This window comes from Pipistrellus hanaki (genome assembly GCF_964339955.1).
Source record: "Pipistrellus hanaki genome assembly, chromosome: 9".
Taxonomy (NCBI): domain Eukaryota; kingdom Metazoa; phylum Chordata; class Mammalia; order Chiroptera; family Vespertilionidae; genus Pipistrellus; species Pipistrellus hanaki.
The window spans coordinates 64,511,462-64,520,977 of NC_140511.1; positions in this window are offsets into that span (position 1 = coordinate 64,511,462).

Here is a 9,516-nt window from a genome sequence, read left to right on the forward strand (position 1 = left end):
CGCATGCCCAGATTATAGGCTCTATTCCCAGAGAGGGACTTGCAGGAGGCAGCCAATCAATGATTCTCTCTTATCATTCATGTTTCTATCTCCCTCTCTAAAATCAATAAAAATATATGTAAAATATCTATTCTAATAAAAGAGTAATATACTATTGTAATTAGACCGGCAGACCTTCTGGACGTCCTTCCAGACAAAGCTGGAGGCTTGGCCAGCCTGCAAACTGCCCTCAAACAGCCCTCAGGCCCTCGTCCAGACTAGCCATGCCCCCCAGCGGGGACCCCCACCCTGAAGGGAGCGTGGCCAGCCTGCAAACCGCCCCAGCCCCTCGCCTAGGCCAGCACCACCCCCAGTGGGGACCCCTCACCCCAATGGGGGCATGGCTGGCCTGCAAACCACACCAGGCCCCTAGCACAGGCCAGCCCCGCTCCCAAAGGAACCCCCACCCTGATACAGGACCCCCTTCAGGGCAGACCTGCCAGCCCCCACCTGTGCACCAGGACTCTATCTACACTAATAAAAGGGTAATATGCTAATTAGACCAGGAGACCTTCAAGGAAACCTTCCGGACTCCTTCCAGACAAAGCCATGGTGGTAGGGCCAAGGCAGAGGAGATTAGGGGTGATCAGGCCAGAAGAGGAGAGCAGTTGAGTGTGATCAGGCTGGCAGGGGACCAGTTGGGGGCAAGAAGACCAGCAGGGGGGACAGTTGGGGGTAAGCAGGCCAGCAGACAGAGTAGTTAGGGTTGATCAGGCAGGCAGGTGAGCAGATAGGAGCCAGCAGTCCCAGAGTGGGATCGGGCCTAAACTGGTAGTCGGACATCCCTCAAGGGAACCCATATTGCAGAGGTTGCAGGCCAGGTTGAGGGACATACCCAGCCATGCATGAATTTTGTGCACTGGGCCACTACTGTGTGTGTGTGTGTGTATATATATATATAATTATATATAAAATTTGTAATTATATATAAAACATTTTAAAAGGTAACTCAATAGTGAAAAAGTTATTACAATTTAAATATGAAACAGTTATCTTCAAAAAAGCGTCTCAAGGATTAATACGCAGTAAGAAAAAACTGTTTACACTCAATTTATAAAAATAAAAAGACTAGTTCTAATTATTTTAAGCACTTACCATGAGCCAGTAAATGTCAAGAATAACGAGATAGACACATTTCCTGCTCTCAGTAAACTTACATTTTAGGGGGGATGGGGGAGAAGGGAGGTTAATAAGGAATGTGCCAGATGGAAGATTATAAAGAGATTTCAGAGTCTGATGAGAATGACTTTTGGTCTGTTTTAAATATTTTTTATTGATTTCAAAGAGATGAAGAGAGAGAATCATAGATCTGCTGCCTCCTGCATGCCCCCTACTGGGGATCAAGCTCAAAATCAGGCATATGACCCAACCAGGAATCAAACAGTCATGGGTCAATGCTCAACCACTGAGCAAAACAAGCCAGTCAGCTTGTGGTCTGTTTTATTATTTATTTTTTTTTTTTATCCTCACCCATGGATATTTTTCCATTGATTTTTAGAAAGAGTGGAAGAGAGAGGGAAAGACAGACAGAAATATCAATGTGAAAGAGGCACATCAATTGGCTGCCTCCTGCATGAGCTCCAACCAGGGCCTGGGCCAGGGAGAAGCCTGCAACCAGGTATGTGCCCTTGACCACAATTGAACCCAGGACCCTTCAGTCCACAGGCTGATGCTCTATCTACCGAGCCAAACTGGCTAGACTTGTGGTATGGTTTAGATTGTGTGCCTGGGACAAACTCTCTGGAGAAGTGACATTTAAGTTGAAATCTGAATGGTAAGAAGCAGCCAACCATGAGAAGATATGAACAATGATAACTACTAATGCCTAAGCTCTGAAGTGTGGAGTTGAAACACACTGGATCCAGCAGAGTTGTTGCAAATGAAGAGGGAGGGGTAGATAGGAATCAGAACTTGAAGGTTCCTATAGGTTAGAGAAAGTAGTTTTTTTTTAAATATATTTTATTGATTTTTTACAGAGAGGAAGGGAGAGAGCTAGAGAGCTAGAAACGTCGAACATCGACCAGCTGCCTCCTGCACACCCCCTACTGGGGATGTGCTCGCAACCAATGTACATGCCCTTGAATGGAATCGAACCTGGGACCTTTCAGTCCGCAGACCGACGCTCTACCACTGAGCCAAACCGGCTTCGGCAAGAGAAAGTAGTTTTAATTTTATTCTAGGGGAAAGCCTGTGAGAGTTTTAAACAGCAGAATGGTAAGTTCTAACTCACATTTTTTAAAAGTTCAGGCTATCTATGTGACAAATGGATTGAAAAGGGAACAAAAGTAAAAGGAAGGAAATTAGTTTGAAGGTCAAATGATGGTGATAAGCAGCTCACTACAGTGGTAGCAGTAAAAATGGAGAGAAGTCAATGGATTAAGGATCTGTTTAGTGTGTTTTTTTGTTTGTGTTTTCCCCTCTCCTTTCTTTTTCTTTTTCTTTTTTTTTTTTTTTCTGTATGCATGGAGTATTACATTCAGTGGTCAGTTTTATAATTCTCCCAGTTTAACTTTCCCACCCATAACTGTCATCACTTACTTAACACATAAAGAAACACAAGATAACATTAAATGGTGAAAGATTAGAGAAGAAATGGGAAATAAAATTATATTTTAAAAATAAATATTCAAATTCTTATATGGTGCAGCCCTCGTTCGTTTGGCTCAATGGACAGAATGTCGGCCTGCAGACCGAAAGATCCTGATTCGATTCAGGTCAAGGGCAAATTCCTGGTTGCGGGCTCTATCCCCAGTAGAAATGTGCAGGAGGCAGCCGATCAGTGATTCTCTCTCATCATTAATGTTTCTATTTATCTCTCCCTTTCTCTCTGAAATCAATAAAAATATTTTTTTTTTTTTGCCCTGGCTGATTCGATTCCGGCCAAAGGCACATGCCTGGGTTGCGGGCTCAATCCTCAATACACAGTGGGGAGCATGCAGGAGGAAGCCAATGATTTTCTCCATCATTGGGGTTTCTTTCTTTTCTTTTCTTTTTAAATATATATATTATTGATTTTTTTTACAGAAAGGAAGGGAGAGGGATAGAGAGCTAGAATCCATGAGAGAAACATTGACCAGCTGCCTCCTGCACACCCCCTACTGGGGATGTGCCCAAAACTAAGGTACTTGCCCTTGACCGGAATCGAACCTGGGACCCTTCAGTCCGCAGACCACTGAGCCAAACCGATTTCGGCTCATCATTGGTGTTTCTATCTCTCTCTCCCTTCCTCTCTAAAATCAATAAAATATTTTTAAATACATTTTTTAATTCTTCATATTCGGTTCACAGTGCTGTGCTGTGATGACTCTATTTCTAAAATATACTAAAACTGCCAAAACTGGTTTGGCTCAGTGGATACAGCATTAGCCTGCGGACTGAAAGGTCCTGGGTTCGATTCTGGTCAAGGGCATGCTTCTGACTCTCTATCCCTCTCTTTTCCTCTCGGTAAAATATCAATAAAATATATTTTAAAAATAAAATAAAATAGACTAAAACCAGCCCAGCCAGTGTGGCTCAGTGGAGGAGGTCCTGGTTCAATTCCCAGTTGGGGCACATACCTAGGTTGCAGACTTGATCCCCAGTAGGGGGGCATGCAGAAGGCAGCTTGACTGATGATTCTCTCTCATCTTTAATGTTTCTATTCCTTCCTCTCTAAATTCAATAAAAATATTTTTTAAAAATAAAATAGACTAAAACTATAAATGCCAAGAAGAAATTAAAAAAAAATCAATTAAAAAAAAACAACAAAAATAAAACTGGGTACCTGTACAGAGGAAAACAAAATATTTTTACCCCTTTCTATCCTCTGGTGGCTACACATTACCATCCAAAGTTTGTCATTTTTTAAAATATATTTTTATTGATCCTTTACAGAGAGGAAGGGAGAGGGAAAGAGAGCTAGAAACATCCACGAGAGAGAGTCATTGATCACCTGCCTCCTGCACATCCCCCACTGGGGATGTGCCCGCACCAAGGTACATGCCCACGACTGGAACTAAACCCAGGACCCTCCAGTCCCCAGGCCAATGCTCCATCCAGTGAGCCAAACTGGCCAGGGCTAAAGTTTGTCATTTTTTAAGCTCTAGGTAGGATGGCCATTTAACATTCCCTTTAGAAATTCTACTAATAGGTAATTTAACTGTAACGGTATTGGATTTTTAAAACATCAAGAAGTAATCCTGATAATAGTATACTCATGAGGGGGTAGAATATTTACATTTTTGTTATAGAACTCCATAGAATCACCTAAAACTGGACTGGTACTCCACTGCTTAATCCCATTCTGATTCCACACTAACAAATGCCATAAACAAATATTGTTCTGCCTTCTGTTTCTTTTTTTTTTGTATTTGTTTTTTTGTTTCCTCTTCAAAATATGGCAACTGCAACCAAAAACGTCTCCTGTTCTCCTTTCTTTTTCTATCCTAAGAGCAGAAGCCTCAAACTAGGGAAAATATTACCTGACTTGGAAATACTCAGCCACCTCTCCCCTGCCCAATAGTTCAGTCAACTACCTCAAATCCTCAATAAAGACATATTTGAGCGTACTGTACTTCCGACTCACCCCTCCACGTCTTGTCCCCTTAAGCCTCTTCCTTTTCTGCCTCCAGTTGGCCTCACCAGGGACTGCTCCGTTTTAATGCATCTCACTCCGTTGTCAATGGCTTTGGATTCATCCACTTTCACACAGCGCTGGACATCAGGTGACATGGAACCGAAGCTAGGAACCGGGCCTAGCACACACAGGGCAAGGACCCACTGTCCAGATTGATAACGTGGGTTGACATTCTCGCTAAATGTTTATGAACTTGAGATCATTTAACTTTTCCATGTCATCCCTGAAAACAGCTGTTTCCAGTCAGGAAGTGTTCTAAACAAACCAGCTCTGGAAGGACACCGCAGACCACTCCAGACGGGAAGTCCTGCAACCCTCTCTGGTCAGCAGTTCGCCAAGATTGGGAGCTGACGTGAAATCTGGGAAAATGTGAATTCAGAAAGTAGCCCAGTAACCTTGCTCCTGGCCTTAGGAGATGTCTGGATGAGAGATTCGGGGACGACGCGCGAGGAGAGCCATCTCAGGGGCTATTTCCTCCATTAAGCCTGGAGCCATCTTAACAGGGCTGCCGCCATTTGCAACTTCTCCTCCGGAAGTCTCCTTCTAGTGCTCTGGGGCCTGCCCAATTGGAGCGTCCAGACCCTGTTTTCGGGGTGTTCGCTCAGTGATGAGGGGGGAGAAGCCGGCTACCACCGGAATTCCTCCGATTCCTCCCACCCGGCTACCATCAGAACCCCTCCGACCCGGCTACCATCAGAATTCCTCTGACCCCACTTCTCGCGCCGACCTTCTCCCTCTGCTCTCAAGTACCTCGAGACTTAACATCCCGCCAAAGTGCTCCTCCTCCTGTGATTGGCTGTCCCAGAAGCCTTCGGCCAATGGGGATGATGTATCCCGGCAGACTACACCCGAGAGCTGCGGCGGAGGAAGGACGTCGGCCCCACGACGCATGTGCGCGAGGGCAGCAGCGCGAGGTGCGTGGCGCCGGGCGCGCGTGGCCGCAGTCATCGCCTCCCGGTGCATGAGGGTGCCCCGCAGGAAGAGGACGCCAGGGAGACGGAGGCAGGCTGCAAACGCCGTGCGGCCATAGCTGGCGGTGAGGGCGAACCCTGAATTCGGGCCTCCAGGATCCCCACACTCTATTCCCAGAAACCTTTGCGTTAAGGAATCTCTCGTGAAAGGAGTTGGGCCAGGGCGTCTGGGCGCCCAGCTTTGCAGGGCCTTCCCTGAAGCCCTGCTTGTTAGGCAAACTCTGATTCCCTTGGTTCCGGGCGGGGAGAGGAGGAACCTGAGGCGACTCACCCACCTGTGCTGCTTTCTTGGCGAACCCTCCCGGGTCGAGGCTGGACCCCGGGAGGAAGCAAGCACAGAGAGGACAGCAGGGGCAACTCCTACTGCAGAGCTAGTTCTGGTTGGGTCTGGGGCAAGGCGGGAGCTGGTGGGTTGGTAAGCTTCCCCAGGGCCTCAGTTTGGGCCCTTGCAACAGCTGCCAACCTCCTCCATCCGCATCTCTGGCTGGATCTGTATTGAACCTACCCTTTCTTTTTTTCTTTTTCTTTTTTTAATATATTTTTTTAAATATACTTTATTGCCGGGACCGGTTTGGCTCAGTGGATAGAGCGTCGGCCTGCGGACTGAAGGGTCCCGGGTTCGATTCCGGTCAGGGCATGTACCTTGGTTGCGGGCACATCTCCAGTAGGGGGTGTGCAGGAGGCAGCTGATCGATGGTTCTCTCTCATCGATGTTTCTATCTATCTGTCCCTCTCTCTGCCTCTCTGTGAAAAATCAATAAAATATATTTAAAATATACTTTATTGATTTCTTACAGAGAGGAAGAGAGAGGGACAGAGAGTTAGAGAGACATCGGTGAGAGAGAACCATCGATCAGCTGCCTCCTGCACTCCCCCTACTGGGGATGTGCCCGCAACCAAGGTACATGCCCTTGACCGGAATCGAACCCGGGACCCTTCAGTCCGCAGGCCGACGCTCTATCCACTGAGCCAAACCGGTTTCGGCGAACCTGCCCTTTCTTAATTTTTACTTTTTTTCTTTCCTGATAGTTTGATGTTAACTCTTCTGATCATCGGTGCCACCTGATAGAAAACTGCATGCCAGGAGAGGAACACCAGCTGTGCAGTAAGTGTAAGGGGTTCAGGGCAAAAAGCTGGAAATGTAGTTAGCCTGAAGTCAGAGTATCCAGTTTGTTTTGGTTGGGGTAGAAAGCTTAATTATCCCTGTCCATTGTTAGCCAGGTAATCAACTGGACTGACAAACCTAAAGGCCAGATTCTTTGCCAAATGGAATCAGGCTCGCTTTAATCAGGAACATCTGAACCATTAGGTAATGTCCTAATTTCCGTGCCGGACCTTCCCACCAACTCCAGCAGCTTTTTCTTCACTGTGCACCCTCTGCTGGTTAGTGTGGTAGAGTGAGCTCAGAGAAAAGATGTATACACTTACTAGAGAATTTTATATTCATATTGTTTCTTAAATGTTAAATTGAGGATAATACCCATGTAACTCTGGAGTGTGATACTCAGGAAGAATATGAGTAGTCAGAACTATAGATACTGTGAATGAGGAAATTTCAAGGATAATAGCTACCATTTTGGGGGCGATAGTTATTATGTGCCAGGCACTCATAGAACTAAGCAATTTTACCTGCATTGATTCATTTAGTCTTTAAAATAACCCTAATGCCGAAACCGGTTTGGCTCAGTGGATAGAGCATCGCCTGCGGACTGAAGGGTCCCAGGTTCAATTTCAGGGCATGTACCTTGGTTGTGGACACATCCTCAGTAGGGGGTGTGCAAGAGGCAGCTGGTCGATGTTTCTCTCTCATGGATGTTTCTAACTCTCTCTCCCTCTCCCTTCCTCTCTGTAAAAAATCAATAAAATATATATTAAAATAAAAAAACCCTAAGAGGTAACTTCAGTTATCAGTTCCATTTCATAGATGAGAAAAGTGAGACTCGAAGTTAGGTTATTTACCTGAGATTCAAATTGAGACTTATCTTGTATCTCATGAAGCTATGATAGTCTTTCTTGAAATATCTTGGCACTATTTCTGGGCTTATGGGTCCTCAACTTTCAAATTTTTCTGCCATTTCAAAGACAGAAAAAGGTATAAGCATAGTTCTGAAATGAGTGTTCTTTTATCCACAGGAATCTGATCTGTGAAAACCTAGGTTTATTAATAGACCAACATGTGTTCTCCTGCCAGTCCCAAAATCATATACAGAAATTCCCGGTTCCTCCGGTTGGCTTTTCTGCAGCTGTATCACCAGCAACAGAGGGGGGTATTCTGTGATGTCCTTCTGCAGGCAGAAGGTAAGAGACTGCAGCAGGTCCTCTGATAACATTGTTTTGTTCAATGTTGCTTCATTACAACATTAATAAAAAAATAAAATTGATTCCCAGCTAGGCCACTGTCTGGATTTTGCACTTTCTCCCCATGCCCCATTGCTAGTTTCCTCCCACATCCCGAAGATGTGTATGTTAGGTGAATTAGCATGTCCGAGTTGTCCCAGTCTGAGTGGGTATAAGAGTATGTTTGTGAGTGCACCCTATAAGGGAAGGGTGTTTATCCAGGGTTGATTCCTGCCTTGAGCTGCCTTATAGGCTTTGGCCACATACAACCCTAAAGTAGAATAAGCAGGTTCGAAAATAGTTATCTGACTTGCTTTTATTAATCATTAGAGGCCCGGTGCACAAAATTCATACATTGTGGGGGGGGGGGGGGTCCCTCAACCTGGCCTGCAGTGACACAAGTGTTCTGTGCCCAGTCTGACCAGAGGCCTTCCATGACTGGGCGCAGAATGCTTGCCTTATTGCCAGGGCAATGATGAAAGCCCCCCCCTTCTCCCTACTCCCCCCCCCCCCCCCCCCCGTCCTGTGCCCGCTGCCCAGAGGCCCTCCGCTGCTGGGGTGGAACGCTTGCCATGGTGACAAAGCAAGCATTCCGCCAGGCTGCTCACGCTGCCCACTGTCAGCGGCTGCCCCTCAGGACTGGGAGACTCCAGCAGAGCTAAGACAACTGGGTGCCGCCATCTTTGGCAGAGTGATGGTCAATTTGCATATTCCCTCTTTATTAGATAGGATTCTTTTTTTTTTAATTTATTGATTTTTTACAGAGAGGAAGGGAGAGAGATAGAGAGTTAGAAACATCAATGAGAGAGAGTCATCGATCAGCCACCTCCTGCACACCCGCAACCAAGGTACATGCCCCCAACTAGAATCAAACCTGGGACTCTTCAGTCCCCAGGCCAACGCTCCATCCACTGAGCCTAACCGGTTTCAGCTAGATAGGATTCTTAACCATACAAATACCTCACATTTATTGCAATGTTTAATATTGTGTTTTGGTTCTTTATTAAATAGCTTGGTGACATTTTTGTGACCAAAAATATGCTATAGAAACTTAACTCTTGTTTACATAATTAGCCTATGGTAAAATTTCTTTATAGTCATTTTGCTTAAAGTTCCAGTTTCTAAAAACCTGTCAATGACATTGAGAACTTACTGTAGTGAGGACTCAATTGAAAACTCACCATAGAATAAGATAAAAAGACTTTAGAACCAGGAAGAGAACAAAACCAGGGGGAAAAAAAAAAGTGTTCTTGCCTTTGAGCACTGTAAGTTATTTGTTAAAGAGCTGTTTGTGCCAAAACCAATTTGGCTCAGTGGATAGAGCATCGGCCTGCGGACTGAAGGGTCCTGGGTTCGATTCCAGTTGAGGGCATGTACCTTGGTTGCTGGCACATCCCCAGTGGGGGATGTGTAGGAGGCAGCTGGTCAATGTTTCTCTCTCATCAATGTTTCTACCTCTCTATTCCTCTCCCTTCCTCTCTGTAAAAAAATCAATAAAATATATATATAAAAAAAAAAAAAAACTTTGGAGGAAAAAAAAAGAGCTGTTTGTTT